Here is a 15,032-nt window from a genome sequence, read left to right as displayed (position 1 = left end):
CGCCCTCCCATTTGCATAAGTTCAATAAATGAATAAGTTGGATAAGCGATAAGGTGGGCATAAGTTCAAGCATTCAAGCATTCCTTTCCAACATTGAGCATTCTCAAGTCTCCCTTCAAGACTAGGTGTTGCATTCAAGTCAAGGATTCAACCATTGAAGAGGAGATCTCTTTCAACATTCAATTCAATACAAGAAAATCTACCTACATTCTATCTACAACCTCCCTTGAGGTGAATTACATTGCAGTCTTTCATTTACATTTACTTGCAAGGACTTTATTTCATCATTTGGTTAATTCCAAAACTGGGGTTTGACCTGAAGGCAAACCCCCAATCCCAACCCCGTTTCCTCTCTTTTCTGTGTGTAGGTTGTAGGTGCACAGCTGTGTTTGCATATTTAGACTCCATTTGCAGAGGCAGAAAAATCATTTTTGTTTCGCGGATTTTTCGGAGGACCGTGGACACTTTCAGCGCGGTCCCGACAACTTTTCCTCAAATTCGCAGGGCAACTTTGTCTTGACATATTATAGCCAGATCTAGGTGCACAGCTTCATCTCATGCTTTTATCTCAAGTTATAATCAGTTCTTTGCTACTTTTACACTTAATCTCACAACACATAATTCAATCATTTTCCATTCTAAAAGAGGGGTTAGCTTGTCATTTCTATCTCATTATCAGTTCATTTAGTATTCAATCTCTTCCCTAAGAGATTGGATCTATTGAATTTCCCCCCTCTTTTAAATGTAATGTGGATAAAGTGTTTGAAGGGAAATCCGCAATGAAACTTTCATCTCTCCTCAGAGGGAAGAAAATCTTTCCTATTGATCTCTCCATCATTCACCTTTTTCACCATTACAACCAGCAATATTTGTCAACAAGCAACCATATACTTCTACACCACATCACTACCAAAATAACATCCTAACAACCAATCACCAACAAGATAGACACCAATTTAACAGAATTTAACCAAACCACTTCTCATATCACTTTCGGGCCAATATCTAGACTCAACCAAATTACTATCAGACCATACACTTTTGCATCATGTCACTTCCGGACCACCAATAGGTTTGGCATCAATGACAACATAAACTCAAATGTGCAACAAAAACTTCCCTAAGGCAGGAGTGTTTGCTTGAGTAGCTTTGCAAAGAAAAATCCTAACCAATGATAGACCATGTAAGATTGATTTTTTGGGCCCTCATAGATGTGCTCTTTCCAAAATGGAAGGGGATGTGGTCGTCCATATCCTTGTTCATTGTGAGGTGGTTGATTTCTACTAAAAAATGATGACGAAAAAACTAAATTGGCAGACCCCACTCCCCTAAAATATTTTATCGAGCATGTAAAGTGTCTGCCCATCGCGAATCATATGAGAAATATGGAAGAAGAGAAATACAAGGATCTTTCAAGGAAAGGAAATGCCAAAGGATCTTCTGACATTGAAAATTGAATCTTCCATAACATGAGTAGTAAACAATGTTTCTAGAAATTAGAAGTTAAAACATTGCTCTTTCACTACATAGGATGAAGAACTGAGGAAACTTTGGCCTAGTCATATCATCCCCTCGTTCACAAGGTCTCCTGAGATGATATGAAGGCAGCGCTTAGAGTTGACATGAGGTGAATTATGACTAAGATGGAATGGTTTAAGGTCAACTTTGATGGGGTGTCACAAGGAAACCCTAGTTGGTCAAGGGCTAAATGTTTAATAAGAAACCACTATTGGAAGATTAGGATAACGATTACTTGGAAGCTTCCAAAAAAATAAACAATAAAGTCGAATTTCAGACAACTTTTAAGCTCAATCTCCAAAAGATACATTTGAAAGGGAACTCAAGTATCATAATAAATATGATTCCCTAAAAAAATATTTCTAATTGAAAATTATATAAATTTATACCCGAGTTTGGGAGCTCTAAATGTAATTCAAAGACTAAACATAACATATTTTTATAGGGAAGGGAACAAGCTGACAAACCAAATGGAAAATTGGGTGATAAACATGAATTTTAATGATTTCCTCTTGCATACAGCAGACCTGGGGTACGATCTTCGTGTGAATTCACAAGGGGAAAGTGTTAATGAATCTAAAAGCCTTTAAACTCGATTTGATTGTTCGGTTTGAAAGGACTGCTACATTTGATGGAACACGCGGCATTAATGTCATTTGGTGCTGCCACCCTACATATGAGTTCATCAACCCACATTTGGCACCATAGCAGAAGCGTACAACGAACACAACCTTTTATTTGAGTACTAGATGACAATAGATGGATTTCATGGGGACAATCACACATTAAAGATTCCAAAGGCGAGACATATGTTAACTCTTATCGGCAACATGTCAACATGATTGTTAACTCCATGTTTTTGGTCATCCTTCTAGACGGAAGAGAGTGTAAATCAGAAGTGAAAACGATTATATGGACACTAGTTTGATCACGTTGGTGTGGAGGCTTGCAAGAATTTCTGAAACCAACAGTCATGGGCTTAGGCTTTTGGCTTGACAACAAAATTTGGCCCAGGATCCACCTGGGCTATAATGCCCCATGGGTCCCCTTCATAGTACAAGCCATGGACACAAATGACAACGTTGGATGACATAATGTTCATTGGGAAATTGGCTTCTTGAAGGTCATTACTAGCATTTTTGTGGAATTTAGTGTGGATTGGTCATTTTCCCTTGAACCTCTAAACCTCGAAGAAATGGAGGAAGTGGATGCAAAGTCTGTATATTGTTAAGATTAGTATATTGTTAAGATTAATATATTGTTAGTAGATTATATATTTGGGTGTGATTCTTAATCATATGATAGAACCATAAAAGAATAAGTATCTTAAGTAAACTTAACTAACTAGGTGTAGATCTAAAAGGATCACTAGCTAGGAAATAATCTTATTCACACCAACAACCTCCCTTATGTGCAACTTAAAATAATAATAATAATAATTGCAAAGATAGAAGGCTTGATGGCATACTCATGTACAAAAAAAATTCTGAAAAAAGGAGAAAATGAGAAAACCCTAGAAAAAAAAAGAACTTAAGAAGAACTAAAAAGCCTCCTCATAAGGAACAAGAAGATGAACAAGAAGAACTACATAAAGCACAAAGAAGAATAACTACAAAAATCAAAGAACCTTTACTAAAATCAAGATGAAGATCAAAATCGAAGAGGCGCAAGTATGCATGAGTGGCTCCAACAACACTATTCAAAAAAATTCTTACATGGATACAAGGCAACAATTTAATATTCAAAGTATATATGACACGTAACTTTGCCCAAGTGATCCCAACAACACTACTCAAAAGATGCACAAGTAGTGAAATTCACAGCAATGCCCTACAACAAGATAATAATCTAACTATTAAAAATATAGATGCAAAAAGTATCAAAAGCATTGATCAACTAAAGAATATATAAGGTTGCAACTTGTTATGTAGAAATGTCTACATGGCATGTGCTCCATCACACCTAAATGCATAGGTAACCAACTCCTACATCCACCAAGTATATGCAAACAAAAACTAGATGCATTGTTCATTCTAAATTGAAACCAATAAAGCATTAGCATAAATAGTTTGATATCCCCCATAATGCTAACAAATGAAAGGTATGGCATATCCGCTAAAACTATGTCACCATGTAGTGTAAGATGGTAATAAAGCAATATTAGGAGGACCAATGTATTTATAATTGAAACAAAATATGCTCATACAAGACACGCTCACATGAAGATAGACAAGATTGTAAATGCAAAGCAAATGCAACAAACCTCTCATGACACTATTATGAAGGGTGTGTTCATATAAGACACTAGCATGAGCATAAACAAAGTTGTGATCACTAATTCTAAGCACACACTCTCCATAGCACTTTATAAGTGGTGCAAATACAATAATATCACAACATAGTATGCAAGATCCCTATATAAATAATAGTATGTGGTACTTTATGTTAGTGCATTCACAAATCTAAAAGTGCATACAATGAATTACTATAGTGTCCAAAATGGGCCATATGCTGAAAATACAATATTTTTACAAGAAAAGAGGAAATGGAGGGAATCATTACATATTATATAATAATATAGATACATTTCCAAAAAAATGGACTTAAAAAGGGTACATACACAAAATTTAAGACCCTTTAAAATTTTCACAATAAGAATTGTATAAAAAGATCATTGGGAATATTGTTTTTTGAAAAAAAAAAAAAAATATATATATATATATATATATATAGAGAGAGAGAGAGAGAGAGAGAGAGAGAGAGAGAGAGAGAGAGAGAGAGAGAGAGAGAGAGAGAGAGAGAATTGTCCACTATTGTTGAGGAAATCAAATTATAACCCATTTCAAAAATAAAAATCATATGGGCAAGCAAAGGGCATTTAAAATTTAGCTAAAAAATAGAAAACTCCAACCATGCAAGGGGTATAGGAGTTAAAAGTGAACTCCAACACCCCAAGATTAGCTACTAGACCAAAATATCTTCCACAACAGGTAAATTGAAAAGATTAGCTTGCTTCAACAATGCAAGATTGATTGATTGAGTATGAAATGTACAATAAGGACTTGCTTATAAAGACAAGGTTGAGACATAGGATTAGACAAGATTGTGACATGTCTTAATCCATTGATATGAGACAACTACCGCAATTAGTTATTAAATGACCTCGATAAGTAGAATTGAATAAAGGTCATAAAGATAAGATATGATAAGATCTCATCTAGACAACTAAGACATCTGGAAGAACACCTAACACCTAAGTAAACTTAATTCATGTGAATAAGTCCCCTACGAGGAAGCTACTTGGAAGTAACTAGGTACAACACCTTTACTAGGTACAAAATCTTATTCACACCAACACCACCCCTAAAGTGCAACTTAGGGAGTAGATTATTATGCAAATGATGCAATATTATTAAAGATCCTAGATGCAAAATCATGTTAGGTATCCATGTGCAATGCAAATATCTTGTGCAAACAAAGAAAATGAGAATCCATTGGGATAAAACTCCTCTCTAAAATAGAGAAAATATATAAATAAGGATGATGCATGGAGTACTCGATGATACCACAAGGACTACATCCATCATGAAAATGCAATCAACGATCCCCTAGTAAGAGGGAAAGAGAGAGATTGTATATCCCCCCACAATGTATAATATCGTGTAAAAGTGGTATGAGCTTGAAGATAAAACATAGTCCAATGCCTACAAACAACATTTCTCCCATTGGGAAGAAGATAGACCAAGTACAAATGTAGGAATGCTTCAAAAAGAAACTAATAGGAATTAGAATCCAAATTAGGATGATGTCTCTAAAGTTTTTTCATGTGTTGTTTTTTCATGTGTTGTCAAGTCATTGGTCGATGAAGATGCCACAATCCAATTAGGTACATGCCCAATCATAACAGAAAATGACAAACAAGGAACAAATGGAAATTGTTTTTGAACCATCTCCAAAAACAAATATGATGTGACATAGTTGTGTCATGACTATCATCAAATAAGAGAGACAATCCCTCAAATTGGTCCTCCAATTGTGAAATTTGAGACTCCACAAACAAAGAAGCAATGTTTGATAAATAGGAATCCCAATCAAGAAGAGAATGGAATACATGTTGCAATGACTCGCTCAAATTTATCAATGAATCACCAATAGAAGATGAACGTGTGATCTTAATTGGATAGGTAGGAGCTATAGGAGAAGTCTCTAGATCATCAAGATGCTCAAGTTATGCATCATATTCAAACTCCTCTAAGGTATTATAATCACCTGGAATATTGTCAACACCATCAAGTGGAATGAGGCAATCTAATGCAAGATCATTTGGGAATGGATGTTCGTGTGGATCTCCAGCAACCTCTCAAATCTTCGTCCAAACTATGTGTGAACACTAGTTCTTAACATTCGATTGTAGGCCTCTGAAAATGCTTGCACTAAAATTAGAACCTATTGGAGTTGAGGAAAAATCAACTCTACAGCTCCCAAAGATCACCTGTATGCAAACCTGTCACAGAAGGAGAGAAGCCAAAAAGCTATAGAGACCAGAATTCAGATATCTAAAAAAGAGGAGTCATATTGATTGTGCAACAAGAATGCAATTCAATAATTACAATTGTTATGAAAATACAAAGAGAGAATCCTTATAAAAGGATACTCAAAACCCTAAAGGTGAAAACCCTAAAGAAATAAGATTCCTAAATTTAGCTTAAGCATAGAGTATAATAGACTAATAATTAAATAAATAATTATTAGCTAATAAAAGATTAATCTAACACCCCCCCTTAAGATGAACTTAGGGAGTAGCTAAAAACAACTAGGGACTAAAAAAGCATGAAATAAATGCAAGAAAGCAACAATGGGTCCTGGCAACTAGGCCTAATGAGGTACCCAAGTACAATAAAATCTTTGTAAAGTGGAGAAAAAGGAGAAAACCCTATGGGAACAAAACTCCTCTCCAAGAAGAGATGAAAGCTCAAGTGAAGGACTAAGAAGCCTCCAAACAAGAGTGTTCTAGAAGATGGGAATAAAAAAAACATGAAGAACACCACTAAAGCATGAAATAGCTGCAAACACTATCGAAGAGTAATTGCTAATCTGAAGAACCTCCACTGAAATAGAACATGACCAGGTAGAGAAGATTGTAATCTACATGAGTGTCTTCAAATGACACTACTCGAATCAGATGGCAAACAAAGGCAAACAATTGAACTCGAAGATACAGATGGCATGAAACACCAAAGCCTGAAGAGTTGATCAATCAAACCAAGGAAGCATTAGAACCAACAGGACAAACCTCCCCATAATGTTGAAAAGGGAGAGGGACGGGTACACTAAAAAGAACGACCAACAAAAGTTGCATGACGAAGAACCAAGAACATCAAAGGTGCAGAAAAAGTACATTGTGTCATGGAAGGAACACTCACTTGACACACATCATGAGGCTAATGTCGTGGAAGGAACACTCACGTGACAAAGGTAGATGGCAAACAAAGGCAAACATCAACCCCCCCATAGCACTTTATAAGTAGTGCATGTACAGTAAGGCACAAGATGTGCAAGATCCCAAGTATACAATGCATGATGACACTTTATCTCAGTGTGTTTGCATAAATAAAATTCTACAATGATCAGAAGAGACAGAAGACTGGAAACAGAAAGAACAACCAAAGACGAGACATCCTACTCAAAGAAAGAGATCCCAGGACCTGAAACATCCAAGATATTCACTAGAGTGCTGAAAAGCAAAAAACTAAATAAAATATATCTACAGCAGAATCTAGAAATAAAACTCATATTAATGGAAAGAAAACAAAACAAGTTTTCCAACGATATAAAGTTTTCAAAAAATGGAGTTCGAATGTTCAAGTTATGTCTCCTAGAGTGCAAAAAAGAACCTCTAGCTTTGACAGCAAAAAATGCCATCAAAAAAGAAAAATCAAAAGTTCAAACCTCCAGATCTAGATAGAGCTCGGAGAGAGATTTCCGACAATATAAGGTTTTACAAAAAATGACTTTGTTTGCCCAAGTTATGGAAAAAAAACCATTAGCCTGTAAAAACCCTTCAAAAAAAACACACCCCCCTGCTGGTGGCAAGGAGGTGGTGGCTGGGCGGAGGGTAGGCGGCTGTCGAGCGGAGGGCGGCCAATGGGAGCTTGGCGGAAGAGAGACAGCCTGCAGCGTTTCCGAGCGGCGGGAGCCTGACGGCCTGGCGGGCTGCGAGCTACGGGCTGGTCCTGGGCGGCTGGTGGCTTGCTGGCTGCTGGCAGGGCCCAAGCTGCTAGTGGCTCCTGGACTGTCGGCAGAGACCGTGAGGGCTGGCCCCAGTGGTTAACAAACCGTCGACGATCGGCAGAGTCCGGATCGGCCTAGGCAAGCCGTAAAACTGCCAAAAAAAAAAAACTCGATCTGTGTAGCCGAGGTCATACGGCCTGGGGCCTAAAAACAATTTTACCTCCAAAACACAGGACTCCAAAATAAGTCAAATTTTATATCAAAATTCATGGAAACGGCCTCCTAAATCCAACTGTGAGGTCCTTTTGGCACCAAATCGTACCAAAAAAATCAGCTACCCCTAGAAATGGAAAAAAACAACTGCACAAACCCCCGAATACACAGATCTGAAGAACAAGGACCAAAATCTCTCATGAAGAGAACAGGGGCAAGCAGATTTGAAGCTCTAATACCATATTGGAGTTGAGGAAAAATCAACTCTACATATCCCAAAGATCACCTGCATGCAAACCTATCACAGAAGGAGAGAAGCAAAAAAGCTATGGAGGCCAGAATTCAGAGATCCAGAAAAGAGGAGACATATTGATTGTGCAACAAGAATGCAATTCAATAATTATAGTTGTTATGAAAATACAAAAAGAGAATCCTTATAAAAGGATACTCGAAACCCTAAAGGTGAAAACCATAAAGAATTATAAGATTCCTAAGTTTAGCTTAAACATAGAGTATAATAGACTAATAATTAAATAAATAATTATTAGCTAATAAAAGATTACTCTAACATAACCAAAATCTATGATACAATCATTCTTATTGCCCCAAATTAATTTCTTCCATGTTATCTTTAGCTCAAAAATCAGTACATAAAGATGAGGCAAAAGATTGAGCCGTCTGCAATGTGTTAGGATGCGTTTTTTTCAAGACTCATAGTAGTCATTAATCTAAATAATTATAAAGGATGAGTTGCATAACCTATTATTAAAATACACTTCTCATTTGATAAATTTAGAGATCAATACATGAAATGTAGTTGAAATGAAGTGATTAGATCAAAACAACACCTCCCCAACTACCAAAATAAACAATTAATCCTTTAAGATACTTACCATAAAAGAACTAAAACAATAATATACCTAGGAAAAAATAGATGCATGGTTGGATAGAGATCCTCAATATCTTTCCAATGCCTGCAAGAATCATGAAAATAGGAGATCGTGGCAAAAAATTATCAACTTGAGAGCCCAAAAACAAGATCTGGCTTCAATCAGCAATTATCACCAAACAACAAAATTTTGGAAAATAACCTATACCAGTAGAAAATTCACAAAACTAATGTTTCAAAAAACCAAAACTGTATACAAAAGTTATGCAAGTTTGAAAAAAGTCCCAACGAGAGGTGGGTGGCAACGATTGTGTCTTGATGAGGCAATAGGCTTAGGTTGTGCCACCAAGGGTTATAGCCCTCTCTTAGAGTGAACAATATTTAATAGAACCTAGGCTTATAAACTTAAATACTGACAAAAATCATGAGCTAAAACCTTTGATGCTTAAACACCAACCAAACCAAAAATCATAGTAAAATATTGAAAAATGTTTTTTTTTTTAAATGCAAAAAAGGTATTCATACTAGCATATGTTGGCAAACCAATGACCATATGTTGTTGAAGAGTATAATTTTTGACGCAAAATGAAGTATAAAAAACACAAAATGTATTGATGATGTAGAACTAAGGTATAATGATGTAGAAAACACAAATATGACACCAACCAATCAAGTATTCCTTTCTTGATGTTGAATCGAGAGAAGAATATTTTTTATGGAGAAGAGGTCGTCATATTTTCTATAACCCATCCATATGGCATGGTTGGGTACAGATCCGTATGAATTTCAACAATTGGAGCAAAAAAACCTCTAGTGCCCTCAAATAAAAACTTTATTTACAACAACATGACAATCAATTTGTAAGTTTTTTATCCTTTCAAATGAAATGGCAAGATCATATTTAGCCCAAACTACTATCAAATTTCAGCTAACTCCTAGATCTGGGAACATTAACCCTACTTGAAACCCTTACATATATGACAAAACAAACGAAATTTGATGAAAGGAAAAACAATCCCTACTTTCTATGATGCCCTGGATTCAACCATGAGTTCCTTAAAATCTCAAGCTACACCCAGCAAATTCTTCAATCATGATAGCATCACTTAGATCTAGGAAGGAATCTATAGCATTCGAACTTTGATACCAGGTACGAATTAATGGTGAACTTCCAACACCCTAGGATCAATTGCTAGACCAAAATATCTTCCACAAGAGAGAAAATGGTAATATTAACTTTTTTCAACAATGTAAGATGGAGGCGAAAATATTTTGAGTTCAAAACATGGCTCCGCCCATGCATCGATTATGAACTCAACTCCTGCCCATGTCTCAGTTGTGAATATGGCTCCCACTACAATGATTACTTCTTCGATTCCATTGTTGTTGCAAGTTTTGAATCTTGCAATGGCACCTAGTCTTGACTTTGCTTCATCCTTGCTTGTTTTGGTGTCATTGCCCACTATGCCTATGAGCTTTGCGTCACGTGCAAGGGTTTATGCACCCTCCTATGTTGTTGTTAGATCTGGGTTACCTGCTCCCTCTATGGCTCCTACTATTTTGGTGGTGGCTAATGCTACTACTCTGATTTTCACGACTTGTGAGGAGCTTTTACCTTCCTTGCAAGGTTTGCATTCTAAGTCCTTCAATGGTGTTGCAAGCGTTGGGGTCCTTCCTCCAAGGCCTTCTCCTGCTACTAGTGGGTGGAACTTTGCTCGTGTTGCCAGATCTACTATCGCCCTTCCTGCCAACGGGAAATCTCGCCCTCTTACTTGTGCCAAAACCTTCGCTATTGTGGTTTGTGGTCGAGATGTGGTAGAAAATGTGAATTTCTACCAACATTACAAGTTGGTGTATGAATTTGTTGGTCTTTGGCCTTCTCTCCCAGATCTTCATTGATGGATTCTTGGGAGCTATTAGTTGCTATTAACATTGATCTTTTACCTTGTGCTAAGGGTTTTTTATTGCTTCTTTTGTTTCTTCTAGTGATCGTGATTTGGTGTTGAGCAAGTTGTAGGCTTGGGGTGTTCACACTCTTTTGATCAAACCATGGACAACCTCTTTCAACCCTCTTAATTGTCTAATGTGGGTTTGTCTTCCCAATCTCCCCCTTCATTTTTGGGAGAATTCTTGTTTCGAGGCCATTGGCAATTCTATCAACCACTTCTTGAAGGTTAATGATACCACTTCCTTCATGGGTATTTCTATATTTGCGCACATTTTCCATCTCTCTTCCTGGGGATGTGGTTCTTATGGTTAGGAATAGGCCATGGACTTAGTCATTGGATTATGAGGGCCTCCCCTTTCAATGTCGTTGTTGTTTCTCTACTAGCCACTTGGTCATAGATTGTTCTCTCATGTCGTAAAGGCATTGCCACTCAGTGAAAGGATGCTAATGGTGATCACTTAACTATACTAGATTTTGATTCTTCCTCTGATGACTTTTCACAAGCTGATGGTGATCCCTCCTAGGACGATGTTTTTGCCTCCTACTATTGTGGCCTCCAAGGCCCCGTGGATACTCCTCTGCCTCTTACTACTGGTGTGGCCCCTTCTAGACCCATGGACCCTCCTCCACTTGTTGCTCTTATTTTGTTCCAACCTTCGTTGGTGAATTTTTCGCTTGGTCTATATTCTACTCCTAGTGCTGACAATCCCCCTAAAAAAATTATCCCTCTTGCTCCCCCTTGCGTTAGTGTTCCAAGTGATAGTTCGCTTAGACTATTGTTCGTTGTTGAGGGAAAGATCATTATTCCTCCTCTTGCCAAACTCTTCCCCAAGTTATGGTTAAAATTTCTACCACCCCTTGATGTGGGCTACTAGCTACTTTGCTAGTTTGCTATAAGTGGTCTATTTTGGCCTTTGTTGTCAAAGGTCTATTTTTCACTAGTTGTAAGTGGCCCATTTGGTTGGTCTTTGTAAAAGGTCAACAACCTTGTTTTGTTGTTTAATTTAATTAAAAACAATGCAAGATTGATTGATTGAATATGAAATGTACAATGAGAGGTCTTGCTTATAAAGACAAGGTTGAGACATATAATTAGACAAGATTGTGACATATGTCTTAATCCTATGTTATGGAACAACGACCCCAATCAAAAATGTAATAGTGATATTCAACAATTGGGTTCCTTAGATTTTATGTTTTCAAAATGACTCCCACTCGCTCTTGTTTGAACATTGCTCCTCCTGCTTGTTCGTGTTTGAACATTGCTTCCTGCAACGGCTCTGTTCGCCCAACTTTGATCGCTACTCTCGTTGACTCTGTTGTCCCACCTGTGGTCTTACCCTCGGTGGTGGGTGGTTCAGGTCCCCCTCCTCACATGGGTGCCTTTGTGCTTGTTGTTGGTGCTTCTACCCGAATGGTGGACGATTTGTGCCCTCCCACACCCCCCACTCCCCCATGGATGCCCTTTGAGGGGATGTTGTTGTTAAAGAATCTTTGACTTATGGTGCTAATCCTCATTTTGGTAATAAGGCTATTTATGGTGACCCTGATGTGGGTGTGAAGGTCTCGCCTAGACCTCCTTTTACTAGTTCATGCAACTTTGCTTGTGTAGCCAAATCTGCTACAGAACCCTCCAAGGGAGTTCATCCTCTTCCATGTCCCAAGTCCTCCCCTGTGGTGGTTTGTGGATAGCATTGTGTTCTACCAACGTTGCGCTTTGGTGTGTTGATTCTCTAGGTTCTAGCCTTCACTTTTGGATCTCCATTGTTGGGTGAGTGACTCTTGGAAGCCTTTGATAGCTCATAATATTGAGCTATTTCCTTGTGCTAAAGGATTTTTCATTTCTTCCTTTACGTCTTCGACTAATCGGGATTTGGTTTTGGGCAAGTTATGGGCTTTGGGAGTTCACTCTCTCTTTGTTAAGCCTTGGACAACTTCTTTTAAGCCCAAAAATTATTTTAATTAAAATGCCAACCTTGATAAAATTAATTAGATGTAGCTCAAAATTACAAATTACACCAAGTAGTCACAATGGTCGAAAAGCATCTGAATTATAAACTGACCATGCAGAAATGATACCAATGATGAAAACTGATAATCAAACCTAACCAGATGAGTTACTAAAAATAGACTCCCTCCAAGATCTTATAGAACAAATCAGAAACTAAAAATAATAGCTAAATTCTACAATATTTCTTTAAGTCTCCTACTCCAAAAACAACCTACAATCCCCTTTGTATAGATTTATATGGCATTGCTCTCTCAGGCCCCATTCTGTTATGTTCATCTTCCTGCATCTAAAATAACTTTACTGTTCAAGTTTCTGTTTCTAAATGAATTTTCCATAACCATTTTGGATCAAATTCCCAGAGTAATCTTGTTAATATATATAGAAGGGTATCAGAGTAGAAATTTAGACTTGAAATGATGTTTCTCTATTGGGCTGTTCAAGTTTCTGTTTCTAAATAAATTTTCCAGAACCATTTTGGATCAAACTCCCAGAGTAATCTTGTTAATATATATAGAAGGGTATCAGAGTAGAAATGATGTTTCTCTATTGGGCTGACATATTCCCAATATGGTACCGTCTAGAATACCTATTGTTCTAAACCGTGTAATCTAAAACCAATTAGCTTGCTGTTCTCTATCGAAGGTTAATATTAATTTTCATTAATTTAATCAAAAACTTTACAAAAAAACATATAGTTTTTTCCCGATAACTCTTCCACATACTACATGAACGTAACTCTTCCACATACTATATGGACGTAACTCTTGCATGGACGTAACTCTTGCACATAAAGCTCATGCCTACAAAACATTATTTTTAACCCACCCCTTCGGCCCGAGTAGACATCCAAACTTCCCTTTGATCTGCACGAAGAATCTGTACATCAGAAGTTGCCTTAAGCATTGCAATTCATCATACACTTGGGTTGAATTAGAGACAACCAACTGCCCTAGCACAAATTTAGAAGGCATCCACCAGTGCCCCAAATAACTTATAAAGTGGGTATACAGTGTTTCCCCGGACGAGTTTAGGGATTTGAGCCTGAAATTGTACCAAAAAGCATATTTATTTCTTACAACGAACTTTGAAACGACTTTTAACCGCATTATATACTAAAAAAATGCCAAAGAATTAATATATAAAATTTTATTTACTTAAAAAAAGTTGTTAATTAAATTTACTTTCAAACGTTATTTAAATTTATTTTAAAACTATTTTATTTAAGACATACATATTGATACAAAAAAAATTGTTTTTATTTAAGAATCATTTTAATATATGCCAAAAGGCATCTACAATGACATCAAAATAGCCATAAACAAAAATCCATTTTTGAAACAATTTACTTTTGTGGAGGTGTTATTCTATTACTCCAAATAAAATAGAACCCTCCCCAATTCACAGCTTTTTGCATGCAGGACTTTAATAGATTTGTATTCTTGGTGTTTTAGTATTTTAGAAGAACATTATTTTACAGATGATTCTCTTTTATTATGAGATATCTCTTGGCATATTTTACATATATTTTTTAAATATAGATACACTAGTTTAATCATTTAGATAATTCTTTTGTTTTATTTTGCAAAAAGAGACTGCCGGCTGCCAATGTAGAATGCCTCTAGGCATAATTATCTTGAGGAGAGAATCTATTCCCACTATAAACAATATTTCTATTTTCACCGTGCTACGTTTATCAAGCCAGATTTTGGGATGGTTTTTCTTGAAACATCTCATAACGACAATCAAAACTAAAAACTGCTTTGAATGACTGCTTTTCACCGTTCTACGTTTATCAAGCCAGATTTTGGGTTGGTTTTTCTTAAAACGTCTCATAAACACACCATCAAAACGAATAACTGCTGTGTATGAATGAATGATTTTTCAAACATCGACGAGGCCAAACAGCAATAGACGTAAAAAATTTAGAGGTTGAACACCACTAACTCCAAAATAATTCCAGGATTACAAAATAATGAACTATAGCTTTAACCTAACAAAAGAACAATTAAGCGATGTCCGTAAAATGAAAAAAAAACCTCAGTTCCATACCAATTACAACATATTGTTGCAAGTCAAACCTCATATATCCCAGTCGTTTCATTAACTTTGAGGTATCAATATATTGTTTGATCGGTCTTTGATCCTGAAAATATCTTTTTAATCACGCAAGTACACTACGGTGAATGGTAAACATGAAATTGTTAAAAACGTTACAAGCATGC

This window comes from Cryptomeria japonica, chromosome 8 (genome assembly GCF_030272615.1).
Source record: "Cryptomeria japonica chromosome 8, Sugi_1.0, whole genome shotgun sequence".
Lineage (NCBI taxonomy): Eukaryota > Viridiplantae > Streptophyta > Pinopsida > Cupressales > Cupressaceae > Cryptomeria > Cryptomeria japonica.
The sequence above is the reverse complement of the archived record's forward strand: the minus strand, read 5'-3'. Positions refer to the sequence as shown.